Genomic DNA, 19,620 nt, shown 5'->3' on the forward strand with positions numbered 1-19,620 from the left:
TCACAAAAATAATTGAAAAAGAAAAAATAGACTAAAAAATAGAATGAAAAACAGAACACCCTGGAAGAGAAGCTTACTGGCATTTAAACGCTAGTAAGGGTAGCAGAATGGGTGTTAAACGCCCAGCCTGGCACCATTCTAGGCGTTTAACGCCAGAAATGGGCACAGAGCTGGCGTTTAATGCCAGAAAAGGGCAAGAAGCTGGCATTAAACGCCAGAAATGGGCAGCAACCTGGCGTTTAACGCCAGGATTGGCAGAAAAGGGCATTTTGCATGCCACTTGGTGTAGGGATGAAAAATCCTTGACACCTCAGGATCTGTGGACCCCACAGGATCCCCACCTACCCCACCTCTCTCTCTCTTCTTCACCCATTCACCAATCACCTCAATACCTCTTCCCCAAAAAACCCCTCACCTATCAAATCCCACCCAAACCCACCCATAATGGCCAAACCATACCCCCCTCTCCACTCCTATATAAACCCATCTTCACTCCTTCATCTTCACACAACATACACACTACTTCTCCCCCTTGGCCGAAACACTAAGCCCCCTCCATCTCCTCTATTTCTTCTTCTTCTACTCTCTTCTTTCTTCATTTGCTTGAGAATGAGCAAACCTTCTAAGTTTGGTGCGGTAAAAGCGTTGCTTTTTGTTTTTCCATAACCATTTATGGCACCTAAGGCCGGAGAAACCTCTAGAAAGAGGAAAGGGAAGGCAAAAGCTTCCACCTCTGAGTCATGGAAGATGGAGAGATTCATCTCAAGGGTGCACCAAGACCACTTCTATGAAGTTGTGGCCAAGAAGAAGGTGATCCCCGAGGTCCCTTTCAAACTCAAAAAGGGTGAATATCCAGAGATCCGACATGAGATCCGACATGAGATCCGAAGAAGAGGTCGGGAAGTTCTCACAACCCCATTCAACAAGTCAGAATCTTAATGGTTCAAGAGTTCTATGCCAATGCATGGATCACCAACAACCATGATCAAAGTGTGAACCCGGACCCAAAGATTTGGCTTATAATGGTTCGGGGAAAATGCTTAGATTTTAGTCCGAAGAATGTAAGGTTGGCATTCAACTTGCCAATGATGCAAGGAGACGCACACCCCTACACTAGAAGGGTCAACTTTGATCAAAGGTTGGACCAAATCCTCATAGATATTTGTGAAGAGGGCGCTCAATGGAAGAGAGATTCAAGAGGGAAGCTGGTTCAACTAAGAAGGCATGACCTCAAGCCCGTGGCTAGGGGATGGTTAGAGTTCATCAAACACTCAATCATTCCCACTAGCAACCGGTCTGAAGTTACTATAGACCGGGCTATCATGATCCATAGCATCATGATTAGGGAGGAAATAGAAGTTCATGAAGTTATATCCCAAGAACTCTATAAGGTGGCAGACAAGTCCTCTACTTTGGCAAGGTTAGCCTTCCCTCATCTCATTTGTCACCTCTACCATTCAGCTGGAATTGACATAGAGGAAGACATCCTCATTGATGAGGATAAGCCCATCACTAAGAAAAGGATGGAGCAAACAAGAGATCCAACTCATGGACATGAGGAAATTCCTCACCATGAAATCCCTGAGATGCCTCAAGGGATGCATTTTCCTCCACAAAACTATTGGGAGCAAATCAACAACTCCTTAGGAGAATTAAGTTCCAACATGAGACAACTAAGGGTGGAGCAACAAGAGCATTCCATCCTCCTCCATGAAATTAGAGAAGACAAAAGAGTCATGAGAGAGGAGCAACAAAGGCAAGGAAGAGACATTGAGGAGCTCAAGCACTCCATTAGATCTTTAAGAGGAAGAACAAGCCGCCATCACTAAGGTGGACCCGTTCTTTAATCTCCTTATTCTTTTTTTTCTGTTGTTCGAATTTTTATGCTTTATGTTTATTTATGTTTGTGTCATTATTACATGATCACTAGTGTCTAAGTGCCTATGCCTTAAAGCAATGAAAATGAATCCATCACCTTTCTTAAATGAAAAATGTTTTTAATTGAAAAAGAAAAAGAGGTGCATGAATTTCGAATTTTAAAACAGTTTAGTTATTTTGATGTGGTGGCAATACTTTTGTCTTTCTGAATGAATGCGTGAACAGTGCATATTTTTGAATTTTTTGTTTAAGAATGTTAAAATTGTTGGCTCTTGAAAGAATGATGAAAAAAGGAGAAATGTTATTTGATAATCTGAAAAATCATAAAATTAATTCTTGAAGCAAGAAAAAGCAGTGAAAAGCTCACAGAAAAAAATATATATATGTGAAAAAAAAAGAGAGAGAAAGAAAGAAAAAGAAAAAGCAAGCGGAAAAAGCCAATAGCCCTTTAAACCAAAAGGCAAGGGTAAAATAAAAAAAGGGGATCCAAGGCTTTGAGCATCAGTGGATAGGAGGGCCCATAGGAATAAAATCCTGGCCTAAGCGGCTAAACCAAGCTGTCCCTAACCATGTGCTTGTGGCGTGAAGGTGTCAAGTGAAAACTTGAGACTGAGCGGTTAAAGTCGTGGTCCAAAGCAAAAAGAGTGTGCTTAAGGACCCTGGACTCCTCTAATTTGGGACTCTAGCAAAGCTGAGTCACAATCTGAAAAGGTTCACCCAGTTATGTGTCTGTGGCATTTATGTATCCGGTGGTAATACTAGAAAACAAAGTGCTTAGGGCCACGGCCAAGACTCATAAAGTAGCTGTGTTCAAGAATCAACATACTTAACTAGGTGAATCAATAACACTATGCGAATTTTGAGTTCCTATAGATGCCAATCATTCTAAACTTCAAGGGATAAAGTGAGATGCCAAAACTGTTCAGAAGCAAAAAGCTAAAAGCCCCCGCTCATCTAATTAATACTGATCTTCATAGATGTTTTTGGAATTCATTGTACATTCTATTCTTTTTATCCTATTTGATTTTTAGTTGCTTGGGGACAAGCAACAATTTAAGTTTGGTGTTGTGATGAGCGGATAATTTATACGCTTTTTGGCATTGTTTTTAGTATGTTTTTAGTATATTTTAGTTAGTTTTTATTATGTTTTTATTAGTTTTTAAATAAAAATTACATTTCTGGACTTTACTATGAGTTTGTGTGTTTTTCTGTGATTTCAGGTATTTTCTGGCTGAAATTGAGGGACCTGAGAAAGAATCTGATTCAGAGGCTGAAAAAGGACTACAGATGCTGTTGGATTCTGACCTCCCTGCACTCGAAGTGGATTTTCTGGAGCTACAGAAGCCCAATTGGCGCGCTCTCAATTACGTTGGGAACTAGACATTCTGGTCTTTCCAGCAATATATAATAGTTTATACTTTTCCCGAGATTTGATGGCCCAAACAGGCGTTCCAAGTCAGCTTAAGAATTCTGGCATCAAAACGCCAGAACTAGCACAAAAGCTGGAGTTAGTCACCCAAACTGGCACAAAAGCTGGAGTTTAACTCCAAGAAAAGTCTCTACACATGGAAGCTTCAATGCTCAGCCCAAGCACACACCAAGTGGGCCCAGAAGAAGATTTCTGCATTAATTACTTATTTCTGTAACCCTAGGCTACTAGTTCTCTATAAATAGGACCTTTTGCTATTGTATTTTCATCTTTGAATCATGTTTTGATGATTGAACCTCTTTGGGAGGCTGGCCATTCGGCCATGCCTGGACCTTTTGTTCTTATGTATTTTCAACGGTGGAGTTTCTACACACCATAGATTAAGGTGTGGAGCTCTGCTGTTCTTCATGAATTAATACAATTACTATTGTTCTTCTATTCAATTCGTGCCTACTTCTTCTCTAAGATATTCATTCGTTCTTCAACTTGATGAATGTGATGATCCATGACACTCATCATCATTCTCACCTATGAACATGTGCCTGACAAACACCTTTGTTCTACTAGCAATGGCTTGAATGCGTATCTCTAGGGTTTCTAATCCAAGATTGGAACCTTCGTGGTATAGGCTAGAACTATTGGCGGTCATTCTTGAGATCCGGAAAGTCTAAACCTTGTCTGTGGTATTCCAAGTAGGATCTGGGAAGGGATGACTTTGACGAGCTTCAAACTCGCGATTGTTGGGCGTGTGACAGACGCAAAAGGATCAATGGATCCTATTCCAACATGATCGAGAACCGACAGATGATTAGCCGTGCGGTGACAGCGCATTTGGAACATTTTCACTGAGAGGACGGGAAGTAGCCATTGACAACGGTGATGCCCAACATAAAGCTTGCCATGGAAGGGAGTATGAATGATTGGATGAAGGCAACAGGAAAGCAGAGGTTCAGGAGGAACAAAGCATCTTCATACGCTTATCTGAAATTCTCACCAATGAATTACATAAGTATCTCTATCTTTATTATATATTTTATTTATCTTTTAATTATCAATTCTCCATAACTATTTGAATCCGCCTGACTGAGATTTACAAGATGACCATAGCTTGCTTCAAGCCGACAATCTCCGTGGGATCGACCCTTACTCACGTAAGGTATTACTTGGACGACCCAGTGCACTTGCTGGTTAGTTGTGCGGAATTGTGACAAAGTGTGATTCACGTTTGAGAGATCCAAGTCTTTGGCGCCATTGTTGATGATCACAATTTCGTGCCCCATGCGCCATGAGCAGAACACAGATGACGTGTACGCATGATCGAAGCGAACGCGTGACAAGGAAAACTCCAGATGACGCGACCGCGTGACTGGTGTGCGAAATAGTGATCATTGCTTCCTTGGTAACGACGCTAAAAACTCAATACGCACGTTCATGTTCTTAATTCTGTTTCACAACTTCGTACAACTAACCAGCAAGTGCACTGGGTCATCCAAGTAATAAACCTTACGTGAGTAAGGGTCGATCCCACGGAGATTGTTGGTATGAAACATGCTATGGTTACCTTGTAAACCTCAGTCAGGCGGATATTAAATGGTTATGGAGTTTTTGAATAATAATAATAATTAAACATAAAATAAAGATAGAGATACTTATGTAATTCATTAGTGAGAATTTCAGATAAGTGTATAGAGATGCTTTCGTTATTCTGAACCTCTACTTTCCTGTTGTTTTCATCCAATCCTTCCTACTCCCTTCCATGGCAAGCTATATGTAGGGCATCACTGTTGTCAATGGCTACTTCCCATCCTCTCTGTGAAAATGGTCCGATGCGTTGTCACTGCACGGCTAATCATCTGGAGGTTCTCGATCATACTAGAATAGGATTCACCCTCCTTTTGCGTCTGTCACTACGCCCAGTACTTGCAAGTTTGAAGTTCGTCACAGCCATCCCTTCCCGGATCCTAATCGGAATACCACAGACAAGGTTTAGACTTTCTGGATCTCAGGAATGGCCATCCATGGGTTCTAACTTATACCACAAAGATTCCAATATCTCGGACTCGGTCCTCTGTATTAGATATCCAAGAGATACTCATTCTAGCTTGTTTACATGTAGAACGGAAGTGTTTGTCAAGCACGCGTTCATAGGTGAGAATGATGATGAGCGTCACATAATCATCACATTCACCATGTTCTTGGGTGTGAATGGATATCTTAGAATAGGAATATGCTTGAATTGAATAGAAAAACAGTAGTACTTTGTATTAATTCATGAGGAATAGCAGAGCTCCACACCTTAATCTATGGAGTGTAGAAACTCTACCGTTTGAAAATACATAAGTGATAATGGTCCAGGCATGGCCGAATGGCCGGCCCCCATGAAAGTCTAAGATAGCATAAAACTAATCAAAGATGATCCGAAGATGATAAATACAATAGTAAAAAGTCCTATTTATACTAAACTAGTTACTAGGGTTTACAGAAATAAGTAATTGATGTAGAAATCCACTTCCGGGGCCCACTTGGTGTGTTCTTGGGCTGAGCATGAAGCTTTCACGTGGAGAGGTCATTTTTGGAGTTGAACGCCAGTTTGTAACGTGTTTCTGGCGTTGAACTCCACTTTGCAACTTGTTTCTGGCGCTGAACGCCAGACTGCAACATGGAACTGGCGTTCAACGCCAATTTGCATCATTTAAACTCGGGCAAAGTATAGACTATTATATATTTCTGGAAAGCCCTGGATGTCTACTTTCCAACGCAATTGGAAGCGTGCCATTTGGAGTTCTGTAGCTCCAGAAAATTCACTTTGAGTGCAGGGAGGTCAGAATCCAACAGCATCTGCAGTCCTTCTTCAACCTCTGAATCTGATTTTTGCTCAGGTCCCTCAATTTCAGCCAGAAAATACCTGAAATCACAGAAAAACACACAAACTCATAGTAAAGTCCAGAAATGTGATTTTTAATTAAAAACTAATAAAAATATACTAAAAACTAACTAAATCATACTGAAAAATATGTAAAAACAATGCCAAAAAGCGTATAAATTATCCACTCATCAGTGACCCACGCGGACGCGTGACAGACGCCATGCACCAGAAATTATAGAAAATACTCCCAGCGATTTTTTAAACCCTTTTTGGCCCAGATCCAAGTCCAGAAGGCACAGATTAGAGGTTACAAAGTGGGGGAATGCATCCATTCAAAGGGAGCTCTCGAATTATTCACTTTTCTTAGTTTAGATATAGTTTTTAGAGATAGAGGTTCTCTCCTCTCTCTTAGGTTTTAGGATTAGGATTTCTTGTTATTTCAGTTTAGTATTCCAACTCTTTATCAGGTTCAATGTTCATTTTTAATTATTTTCTCAATTTAATTTATGAACTCTTCCATGTTACATATGATTCTCTTAATTAATGTTAGTTGAGGTATTTCAGTTTATGATTGCTTTCTTTCATTTATATTACTGTTGCTTCCAATCTGAAGACATTTTTATTCGAGTAAGTTTACCTTTCCCCTTTTGGCCTTGGTTACGTAATTGGTAACTCATGAGTTATCAAACTCAATGTGATTGATAATTGTTGTCTTTGCTAATTGAATTGAACTTCAATAACTCGAATCCTTTCTTAGGAATTGACTAGGACCTGAGGATCAAACTAATTGGTCCACTTGACCTTCCTTTGCTTTAGTAAAGGCTAACTAAGTGAGATTAAAACTCAATTCTCATCACCATTGATCAGGATAACTAGGACAGGACTTCCAAACTCTCATACCTTGCCAAGTGTTTATTTTATACTTATTTATTTATTTTATTTGTCATTTAAATTACTTGTTCCTTACTTTTAAAACCCCCAATTTACAAAACTCAACCAATAATAAGAACATACCTCCCTGATGCATGGAAACTTGTCTCTCAACAGATTTCCCTCGGCAAGTATACCGAATTGTCGTCAAGTAAAAACTCACAATAGAGTGAGGTCGAATCTGATGAGCGAATAATTTATACGCTTTTTGGCATTGTTTTTACATAGTTTTCAGTATAATTTAGTTAGTTTTTAGTATATTTTTATTACTTTTTAAATAAAAATCACATTTCTGGACTTTACTATGAGTTTGTGTGTTTTTCTGTGATTTCAGGTATTTTCTGGCTGAAATTGAGGGACTTGAGCAAAAATCAGATTCAGAGGTTGAAGAAGGACTATAGATGCTGCTGGATTCTGACCTCCCTGCACTCAAAGTGAATTTTCTGGAGCTACAAAACTCCAAATGGCGCGCTCTCAATTGCGTTGAAAAGTAGACATCCAGGGCTTTCCAGCAATAGATAATAGTCTATACTTTGCCCGAGTTTAGACAACACAAACTGGCATTCAACGCCAGTTCCATGCTGCATTCTGGAGTTACCACTACAAGAAAAATACACATTCAGCCACACTTTTTTAAGCTACAATTGAAAAGCGTAGCCTATTCATAGAATAGGCTACGTTTTTCTCCGTGTTGCCTTTTTATATGAGAAAAGGGTACACAATTGTGGCATCATTTAAAAAGTTTAGCCTTAAGTATTTTAGAAATCACTTATAAAGCGTAGCCTTACCTAAATATCTATGAATACACTTTTCTCATCAAAGGAAATGCTTTCAAAGAGTAGCTTATTTATTCTATTTCAGGTGCGCTTTAAAAATGTCTTCTAATATGAGAATCCTTAATAAACACTTGGTAAAAAAATTTGTTGGCCTTCCCCCTCACTCACGCAGCAGTGCAGACTCTCATCCTCACTCAACATACACAAACACGAAAGAGAGAAGAAATCAGAGAGGAGAAGGGAAGGAAGGAAAGAGAGGATGACGCCGTTTAGGGCTCCGCTGCCGTCACCATCGTCGTTGAGCGCCAGTGAGAGAGAGAGCTCGACGATGAGAGGAAACGCGATGGAGGAGAGAAAAAGGAGGTGCTCCGTCACCGCTGAAGCTCCATCACCACAGCTAGGGCTTGTTTCAGTCGCTGTTCTGCCACCGTCGGGCTTCTGTGCCACCGCTAAGGAGCTCGAAGTGAGGAAGGAGGGATGTATCGCCGCCTTTGTGCTCTGTCGCAGCGCTGCCGTTGACTGGAATTTGCCGCTGAGCTGCTGGACCGTCTCCAAGCCGTTGCGTCGCCGCTCATCTCTTCACTGTCACTGCTCAACACCATCATCGTATCCTCTGTCACCAGGTAAGCATTCTCTGTTCTGCATCCTCTCTTTCTTGCTCATTCTCTAACTCGCTCTCACTTTGTAGTTCGAAGGTGTGCATGATTTTGATAGTGATGATGAACTGCAATGGCTAATTGACGTTAAGATTTTTGCCAGTAAAGAAGTTCATAAAAATAGTCGTGTTGTAGATATAGTCTCTAAACCAACAAAAATCCCTTCGTGCAAACGTTTTGGTTGTCACAAGTAACAAACTCCTTAAAAATTGTTAACCGAGTATTTTAAACCTCGGGTCGTCTTCTCAAGGAACTGCAGGGAAGTATGTTCTTATTATTGGTTATGGAGGTTGTAAAATCGGGGTTGAGAGTGAAGAGTAGATATGACAAATAATTTAAATGGCAATTAAAATAAATAAATACTGTAAAGCAAACTTTTGGCAAGGTAAGAGAAATTGGAAGTCCAACTTAGTTATTCCTCTCAACAATAGTGAAAGTTGAATCTAAATTCCACTTAGTTAACCCTTACTAAAGCAAAGGAAAGTCAAGGGACTAATTAGTTAGACCTTCGAATCCAAATTATTTCCTAAGAAAAAGTTGGGATTATTGAAGTTCAGTTTAATTAGCAAGATAACGATTATCAATTATGCTGAGGTTGATAACTGTTGAGTTACTGATTTCTTAACCAAGACCAAAAAGGGAAAAAGTAAAATTGTTGGAATAAAAATGTCCTTAGATGGGAAGCAATAATAACTTAAATTAAAGAGAACAATAGTAAACTGAAATACCTCAAATAATCATTAATTCAAATAATAATCTGTAACATGGAATAATTCATAAGCCAATTGGGCAACATTTATAGATACGAATAAAAGCATTAAAGTAAAAGTAGCATAGAAACATAAATTAAAGTAAATACTAAACCTGGATCGAGAGTTACTCTTAAAAACTAAGAGAAGTCCTAAATCCTAATCCTAAGAGAGAGAGGAGAAAATCTCCCTCTCAAAACTAAATCTAAATCATGGAAAGTAATAAAAAATGCGAGCCTCCTTTGAATGGATGCATTCCCCCACTTTATAGCCTCTAGTCTGTGTGTTCTGTACCTGGATCTGGGCCAAAAGGGCTTCAGAAATCGCTGGGGGCGTATTCTGTAAATTCTGATACGTGGCCTCTGTCACGCGTCCGCGTGGGTCACGCGGTCGCGTCATTTGGAGTTTTCCTTGTGGTGCGGTCGCGTCGGTCACGCGTCCGCATCGAATGCGCTATGCTCAAGTCGCGCGGCCGCGTCAGTCATGCGGCCGCGTCGCTGCTTCTTCGCTCCTGGCACGCGATCGCGTGGATGCCAGTTTCTTCAAAACTCCGTTTCACACTTTCCTTCCATTTTTGTACGTTTCCTTTTCCATCCTTTAAGTCATTCTGCCATAGAAAATCTGAAACTACTCAACACACTAATCACGGTATCGAATGGAAATAAAGGTAATTAAAATAATTAATTTTAAAGCTTAGGAAACATATTTTTCACATACATCACATAATAAGGAAGGGAAAGTAAAACCATGCAATTAATATGAATAAGTGGGTGAAGGATTGAATAAATCATTCAAACTAAGCACAAAATAACTCATGAAATATGGGTTTATCACTAATTGAGATACAGAAGGTATGTATCAATTTTCAATTGGTTCTGTGAATTTTTGGGGGTTTTGGGTTCTAATTTTAGGTTTTCTAATTTTGAGGGTTTCGCCTTCTAATTCTCAATTTGTTATGATTCCTTTCTGTGTTTGGCATTAACGGAAGCAATTGGCCCTTATTCTCAGTACAGCCTGGTGGGTTTGTGGGGAAGGAGGAGACTGTAATTTAGCAAAGGAATGGTGCAGTGGAGTGGGGCAGCGGAAGTGGCGGCAATGGCCTGATCAGATTGGGGAAGGAGTGGATTGTTAGTTTGTATTGTTTCATGTTAATGTTTTGGTCCTGCTTCTACATTTGATTTAGAATTTTTTCTTCACTAATTGCATAATGGGGAAGCTGGTAGAGCCTATATTGGTGTTTTGGATCTACTCATAAAAGCAACAAGCGGATTGGTCATGCTGTCCTTATTCCTGAACCTGTTGCACCAGCAAGTCTAGCTGCTACTGTGGCACCAAATCCTTCAACCACCATTGTAATGCCATTCATTGTCCCTCCATCTTCTCCTGAATCTTTTCTCCAATCTGATCCACCTTCCGCTACTCATTCGCCGGATGGATTACTGTCTCTCACAGTCAATTCTTACTCATCTGGTGGACCTGCATCCATTTGTTAAGTATGGGTTTAACAGATTAGTGAGTATTGTTAGATTAGTGATTTTTTATGTTTATCTTACCTTCTGATATAGAATAGAATAGTGTCCTTATGTTTATCAATTTGTCTGGTTTTTATTTTTGACATTAACTCCACCTTAAACAATTTTGATACTCACACTTATTTACTTACATAACATGTCAGGTGCTAATCATTGCCACTACTGATCGTAACTGCGCAACACTATCGCAGGTCAGATATTGGCAATAGATTCTTCTGTTTTGTATTTATTTGGTCCAACTAAGCCTGTTGTATATATGATTGTTTGTGTGCATTATATGTAACCTAAGTGGATTGTATGTCGATGTTTTTGGCTTTTTGCTTGCAAGTCTTGTAGACCACCTTGTTGTTATTACCATTTTTTATTTCTGCTGTGAGATTTTCCCAAACGATAGTCGCGACTGGTTTGTGAGATTTCTAGTTATTGTGTTTTTTGTTTTCCTCTTTCTGTTTTTGTGTTTTTTCCCACTATTTTCCCCTTTTTTCACACCGCCTTTTCATTTGCGTGGTTTGGGATCTCATGGAACTCCAGTCTTAGCTTGTGTGAGGATTTCAAGGATATCAAGAACTGACTTTTCTTAAATCCTAAGTAGATGCATATCTCGCATAGACTCCTCATGCAAAAGTCTTTTGGCTTGAAATTGAAGGCATGAATGATGCATGAGCATGTCACTGAAGGCATGAAGGATGCATGAGCATGACACTCATGTTGTTTATATTATATTGATGGCATATCCCATGGTTTTTATCTTAGATGGCCAATGCGTGTAGCCATGTAACCTGATGCCGTCTTAGTAAAATATTGAACATTTCTATTGAATGATAAGAACATCAGCTTGCATTGAAATATAAGTTAATTAACAATCACCATGCCAAATGTGGGATTCCTTACAATCCTTGCATATATGCTTGATTGCCCATAGGGCCTTGCATATATGTCGCTAATAAATGTGACATGTTGTATTTCATTGCATTACTTTGAACTTGGTTTTGTTTTGTTTTTTAACCGGAATGAAAGCACACAATTTCTGCTTCATAATGGCTTATTGGAGTGACACGTATAAATATTTTTATTGCGAGCTTATTTTCTCTGCATCTCACCAGCAGTGTTCACTGATCTAATAACTTTCTATCTTTTATCAGTTGATATGGAATTTGGTCCGTTCCTCTTGGATACTGCATATAAGCTGCAACAAGAGAAGAATTTCTTCCATTGATGCTCTAGAGAGGATTCTAGCGGAGCTTGAAGGTTGGTTACTGGAATTTTGCTTTGATCCAATCTGTGACATAAAAGCTTGCAAAGTAGAGGTGAGACCATTCAGACTGGCATTAATACTATTCATGATGTTATTTTCCATGGTCTGTTGTCTTCGCTCAAAAGATTGTAGTAGCTCTTCATTAGGAGATAAAGAAGAGTGAGTAAATTGAGAGGTCTGCTGTTGATTGTTCTGTGGTCCTTGGTTTTGCCTCAGGTGAGGTGCTCTGTAAGGTTGATTCTGCTACCTGTTGTTGTTATTATTCCACCTCTGATTTTCCTGATTATCTTGGCCTCCTCTGTTATTGTTGTCCCTCCAATTCTGGTTAGAATTGTCCTGCCATCCATGGTTATTATTTGCACTTTGATTGTACCCTTGGTTGGGGCGGTCATAGAAGTTATGAGTGGATGCCACCATGTTGTCTTCTTGTTGGAGCTGTGGGCATTCATCAGTGTAATGGCTATAATCAGTACAGATTCTGCAAACTCTCTGTGGGACTAGTTGTTGGTTTTGCTGTGGTGGAGGGGGTTGAACTTGCTAAGCTTGTTGTTGATTCAGTTGCATCTGCTTCAGCAAGTTAGTCATCTCACATATACTTTGAGTTAGAGCAGCAGTCTCTCTGTTAGAGGATACTTCTGCAACAGCTTTTGAACGGCCTTGCTTTTGCCTGTGGTTCCTAGTAGATTAAGCTAAATCACTGATCAATTACCAAGCCTCATCAGTAGTCTTGTACTTCTTCATAGACCCATTGCTAGCACTTTCCAATGTGGTCTTGTCTTGGGGCCTCATGCCCTGTGTGATATAGCTAAGTAACACTATCTTGTCAATCATGTGGTGGGGGCATGCTTCCAGAAGATTATTGAAGCGCTCCCAGTATTCAAAGAGAGTCTCATTGTCATCCTGAACAATTGTGGAAATATCCTTCCTCAGTTTATCAGTAACTTCAGATGGAAAGAATTTCTCCAAAAACTCCTTTCTGAGTGTATCCCAGTTGGATACATTTGCTAGAGGTTGAGTGTAGTACCATTCTCTTGCTTTTCCTTCAAGAGTAAACGGGAAAGCTTTCAGCAAAATTGAAGTTTCATCAGTACCATCACGCCTGACAGTAGAACAGGCTGCCTGGAAATCTCTCAAGTGCTTGATAGGCTCTTGAGCAGGTAGGCCATGAAACTTGGGCATCACATTTAGCAGTGCGGTCTTTATTTCAAAATCTGTAGCTACCGCTGGATGATGCGCTTGAAACGGTTGCATTGTAAAATCAGGGGCTCCTTCCTCCTGGATGGTAACTCTCCTAGCTACCATGTCTTCTGCACATAAAACAACTGAATTAGTAGAACGGGGGCTGGTTTCTTCCTCAAGTTCACTTTCAGATCCGCCCTCAGAGTGGACTAACCGACGCTGTTCTCACCTTATTCGTGAAATAGTCCTTTCAATTTCAGGATCGAATATTAGCAAGTGTGAATCAGGAAGTGAACGCGTCATTTGACGAAAGAAACATACAGCTCATAGTAGAAAAATAAAATAAAATGCAAATAAATAAATTCTAATTAATAACTTTAGCACTCTATTGCAACTCCTCGGCAACGGCGCCAAAAATTGATGAGACACAGAAGTTGGCGAATTAAAAATTATTAAAATAGTTACGTTGCAAGTATAGTTCTTAACTCACCGAAAATCTGCCTATCAATTTAGAAATATGTCACAGAGAGTTTAAATTAAAAATTACTGGGAGTTTAAGTCCTAGGTCGTCTCCCAACGAGTTGCAAAAAAGTGTGTTATTTTATTAATCAGATGTTCCAAGAAGTTGAGTTAAGTAGGTGGAAAATTAAATTGAGAAAATTCAAATAATATGAATAAAAGCCTTGACTGGGAGTCGATTAGTTGGAATCTCTATCATTGATGGGATCAATTCAAGATTAATTTATAATTAATGGTTGTTCTGTTTAGTTATCCTTTACTAGGTAAAGGAAAGTCAAACAAGTTGGAATGCTAGATCTGTTCACGAGTTGCAACCCACTTAGTTCAAAGGGGTTGGCGTTAGTGATTAGATAACAATCCAACAGTTAACCCAATTACAATTTTTCTTTCAATCCTTCCAACTCAAGAGTTCCTTTCAATCAACTCCCCATCAAGTGAGGGAATTACTCACTCATTGTAAATAATAAATCTATAACAGATGAAAGGGAATTAAAAGAAGACATGATTATTGGAATGGAAATTAAATTAAAATGGAAGAAATAATCCTTGTATTAAATAATCATAAAAGTATTTAAATGACAAAATTGAACAAAGCAAAGAACATGGAAGAATAAAACCAAGTTAAGAGAACGAACTAGAATGACGAAGTCTTGATGAGGAAATAACTCTTCTCAATGTTCCAATGCTAAGACCAATTGAAAATTAAAATTCTTCAACCTAGAGAAAGAAACCCAAAGGAGTAAAACTCGATCTAAAACTGAAAACTGTGTCGAATGAATGTTGTTCTTTTGTTTCTGCATATTCTCTGGCTCTAGTCTGCTGTTCCGGGCCGAAAACTGGGTCGAAATAAGGTCCAAAATCGCCTCCAGCGAATTCTGCAGATTATGCAGATCGCACATATCACGCGATCGCGTCATCCATGCGGACGCGTCATTCGTGCTTTTCCTTGCTACGCGTTCGCGTCGTCCACGCTACCGCGTCGCTTGAGCTTTTCCAATCCGCGCGGCCGCGTGAGCCATGCGGCCGCGTCACTGCGATTTGCTCTCCTTCGCGCGGTCGCGTGAGCCATGCGATCGCGTCACTTGTCGCTGGTTATCTCTTCAAATTCTTGTGTTCCTTCCATTTTTCCTAGCTTCCTTTCCAATCTCCAACTCATTCATGTCCTATAAAGTCTGAAACACTCAACACACAGATCACGGCATCGAATGGAATAAAGGAGAATAAAAATTACATAATTAAAGTCTCTAGGAAGCAGTTTTCAAACATGTTATAAATTCAGGAAGGAATTATAATTTCATGCTAATTTAATGAATAAGTGGGTAAAGAGTTAATAAAAACCACTCAATTGAGTACAAGATAAACCATAAAATAGTGGTTTATCAGTGTTCATCTTGACATTCAAAGTGTTCTTGGTGTTCATCTTGACATTCATAGTGTTCTTGCATGCATCACATGTTTTGATCCAAAATTTTCATGCATTGAGTCTTTGGGTTGTTTTTCTCTTTCTTTATTAAAATTCAAAAATCAAAAAAATATCTTTCCCTTTTTCACTCATAAATTTTCGAAAATTTGAGTTGACTTTTTCAAAACCTTTTAAATTTTAGTTGTTTCTTATGAGTCAAATCAAATTTTCAATTTAAAAATCTTATCTTTTTCAAATCTTTTTCAAAAATCAAATCTTTTTCATTTTTCTTTCATAATTTTCGAAAATTCCAAAATGATTTTAAAAAATATTTTTCTTATTTTGTTTCATAATTTCACATCTTTACTAACAATTAATGTGATTGATTAAAAAAAATACTAAGTTTGTTACTTGCCTAGTAAGAAAGGTTCAATCTTTAAACTCTAGAATCATATCTTTTTAGTTTCTTGTTAGTCAAGTAATCAACTTTAATTTTCAAAATCAAATCTTTTTAAATTTCTTTTTCAAATATGTTTCAAATTAAGTTTCAATCACATCTTTTTCAAAATCAATTTCAAAATCTTTTCTAACTTCCTTTCTAACTTCTTACCTTTTTAAAATTGATTTTCAAAAATTTTTTTTATCAATCCTATCTTTTTATTTCAATCATATCTTTTTCAAAACTACCTAACTAATTATCTCTCTCTAATTTTCGAAAATACCTTCCCCTTTTTTTCAAATTTTTTTATTAACTAATTGTTTTAATTTTTAATTTAATTTGATTTCAATTTTAATTTTCAAAATTTAACTTCAAATTTTATTTTTAATTTAATTAATTTTCGAAATTCCCTCTCTCTCATCTCCTTCTAATTATTTATTTATTTACTAACACTTCTCTTCATCTCAAAATTCGAACCCTCTCTTCCTCTTGGTATTTCAATTTCTCTTCTTCTATTCTTCTATTCTTATACTCACATACAGGAATCTCTATACTGTGACATAGAGGATTCCATATTTTTTTTGTGTTCTCTTCTTTTTCATATGAGCAGGAATAAGGATAAGAGCATTCTTGTTGAAGCTGATCCTGAACCTGAAAGGACTCTGAAGAGGAAGCTAAGGGAAGCTAAAGCACAACTCTCTAGAGAAAATCTGACAGAAATTTTCGAAAAAGAAGACAACATGGCCGAAAACAATAACAATGCAAGGAAGATGCTTGGTGACTTTACTGCACCAAATTTCAATTTACATGGAAGAAGCATCTCAATTCCTGCCATTGGAGCAAACAACTTTGAGCTTAAACCTCAATTAGTTTCTCTGATGCAACAGAACTGAAAATTTCATGGACTTCCATCCGAAGATCCTTTTCAGTTCTTAACTGAATTCTTGCATATCTGTGATACTGTTAAGACCAATAGGGTTGATCCCGAGGTCTACAAGCTTATGCTTTTCCCGTTTGCTGTAAGAGACAGAGCTAGAGTATGGTTAGACTCTCAACCTAAAGATAGCCTGAACTCTTGGGATAAGCTGGTCACGACTTTCTTAGCCAAGTTCTTTCCTCCTCAAAAGCTTAGCAAGCTTAGAGTGGATGTTCAAACCTTCAAGCAAAAGGAAGGTGAATCCCTCTATGAAGCTTGTGAGAGATATAAGGAACTGACCAAAAAGTGTCCTTCAGATATATTCTATGATGGTCTATCTGAGTTATCAAAGATGTCACTGGACCATTCTACAGGTGGATCCATCCACCTAAAGAAAATGCCTGCAGAAGCTCAAGAACTCATTGACATGATTGCAAATAACCAGTTTATGTACACTTCTGAGAGGAATCCTATAAGTAATGGGACACCTCAAAGGAAGGGAGTTCTTGAAATTGATACTCTGAATGCCATAGTGGCTCAGAATAAAATATTGACTCAGCAAGTCAATATGATCTCTCAGAGTCTAAATGGATTGAAGGAATCATCCAACAGTACTAAAGAGGCATCTTCTGAAGAAGAAGCTTATGATCGTGAGAACCCTGCAATAGCAGAGGTGAATTACATGGGTGAACCCTATGGAAACACCTATAATCCCTCATGGAGAAATCATCCAAATTTCTCATGGAAGGATCAACAAAAGCCTCAACAAGGCTTTAATAATGGTGGAAGAAACAGGTTTAGCAATAGCAAACCTTTTCCATCATCCACTCAGCAACAGACGTGAATCCCAGTGAGGAAGACCTCCTGGGACGTCCAGTGATCAACAAGGAGTTTCCCTCTGAGGAACCAAAAGAATCTGAGACTCATCTAGAGACCATAGAGATTCCATTGAACCTCCTTATGCCATTCATGAGCTCTGATGAGTATTCTTCCTCTGAAGTGAATGAAGATGTTACTGAAGAGCAAGCTGCCAAGTACCTTAGTGCAATCATGAAGCTGAATGCCAAATTATTTGGTAATGAGACTTGGGAAGATGAACCTCCCTTGCTCATCAATGAACTGAGTGATCTGGATCAACTGAGATTGCCTCAGAAGAAACAGGATCCTGAAAAGTTCTTAATACCTTGTACCATAGGCACCATGACATTTGAGAAGGCTCTATGTGACCTTGGATTAGGGATAAGCCTCATGCCACTCTCTGTAATAGAGAAACTGGGAATCTTTGAGGTGCAAGCTGCTAGAATCTCATTAGAGATGGCAGACAACTCCAGAAAATAGGCTTATGGACAAGTAGAGGACGTGCTAGTAAAGGTTGAAGGCCTTTACATCCCTGCTATTTTCATAATCCTGGATACTTTGAAGGATGAGGATGAATCCATCATCCTTGGAAGACCCTTCCTAGCCACAATAAGAGCTGTGATTGATGTGGACAGAGGAGAATTGATCCTTCAACTGAATGAGGACAACCTTGTGTTTAAAACTCAAGGATCTTCTTCTGTAACCATAGAGAGGAAGCATGAAAAGCTTCTCTCACTGCAGAGTCAACCAAAGCCCCCACAGTCAAACTCTAAATTTGGTGTTGGGAGGCCACAACCAAACTCTAAGTTTGGTATTGAACCCCCACATTCAAACTCTAAGTTTGGTGTTGGGAGGTTCCAACCTTGCTCTGAACATATGTGAGGCTCCATGAGAGCTCACTGTCAAGCTATTGACATTAAAGAAGCCCTTGTTGGGAGGCAACCCAATGTTATCTAATTATATTTATTTATTTTCCTTTGTTATTTTATGTGTTCTTTAGGTTGATGATCATGTGAAGTCACAAAAACTACTGAAAAAATAAAAAATAGAATGAAAAATAGAATGAAAAACAGCACACCCTAGAGGAGAATAGTATGGCATTTAAACGCCAGAAACAAGCATCTGTCTGGCGTTTAACGCCAGAAACAGGCACCAAGCTGGCATTTAACGCCAGAAACAAGAATCTACCTGGCGTTAAACGACAGAACAGAGCATGGAAGTGGCGTTTAACGCCAGAAACAGGCAGCAGTCTGGTGTTAAACGCCAGGATTGCACCGCAAGGGCGTTTTACACGCCTAATTGGAGCAGGGATGTTAAGTCCTTGACCCTACTTGATCTGTAGCCCCCACAGGATCCCCACCACTTCTTCTCTCCTCTTCACTCCTTTTCATAATTCTCTTCCCCAAATACCATACACCAATCACCTCAATCCCTCTTTCCCATCACCCCCTCACCACTCACATCCATCTTCTCTTTCCCATAAACCCCACCTACCTTCAAATTCAAAATATTTTCCCTCCCAAACCCAACCCTAAATGGCCGAACCCTAAACCCCTCCACACCTCCTATATAAACCCCTCATTCCTTCTTCATTTTCACACAACACAACCCTAACTTCTCACTTTGGCCGAAAACACCTCACCCTCCATCTTCTCCACTTTCTTCTTCTTCTACTACTTTCTTTCTTCTTTTGCTCGGGAACGAGCAAACATTTTAAGTTTGGTGTGGTAAAAGCATAGCTTTTTGTTTTTCCATAACCATTTATGGCACCTAAGGCCAGAGAAACCTCTAGAAAGAGAAAAGGGAAGGCAATTGCTTCCACCTCTGAGTCATGGGAGATGGAGAGATTCATCTCAAAGGTCCATCAAGACCACTTCTATGAAGTTGTGGCCAAGAAGAAAGTGATCCCTGGGGTTCCTTTCAAGCTCAAAAGGAATGAGTATCCGGAGATCCGACTTGAGATTCAAAGAAGAGGTTGGGAATTTCTCACCAACCCCATTCAACAAGTCGGGATCCTAATGGTTCAAGAGTTCTATGCAAACGCATGGATCACAAGGAACCATGATCAAAGTGTGAACCCGAATCTAAAGCATTGGCTTACCATGGTTCGGGGGAAATACTTAGATTTCAGTCCGGAAAATGTAAGGCTGGCGTTCAACTTGCCAATGATGGAAGAGAACGCACGCCCCTACACAAGAAGGGTCAACTTTGATCAAAGATTGGACCAAGTCCTCAT

Source organism: Arachis ipaensis, chromosome B05 (genome assembly GCF_000816755.2).
Source record: "Arachis ipaensis cultivar K30076 chromosome B05, Araip1.1, whole genome shotgun sequence".
Classification (NCBI taxonomy): domain Eukaryota; kingdom Viridiplantae; phylum Streptophyta; class Magnoliopsida; order Fabales; family Fabaceae; genus Arachis; species Arachis ipaensis.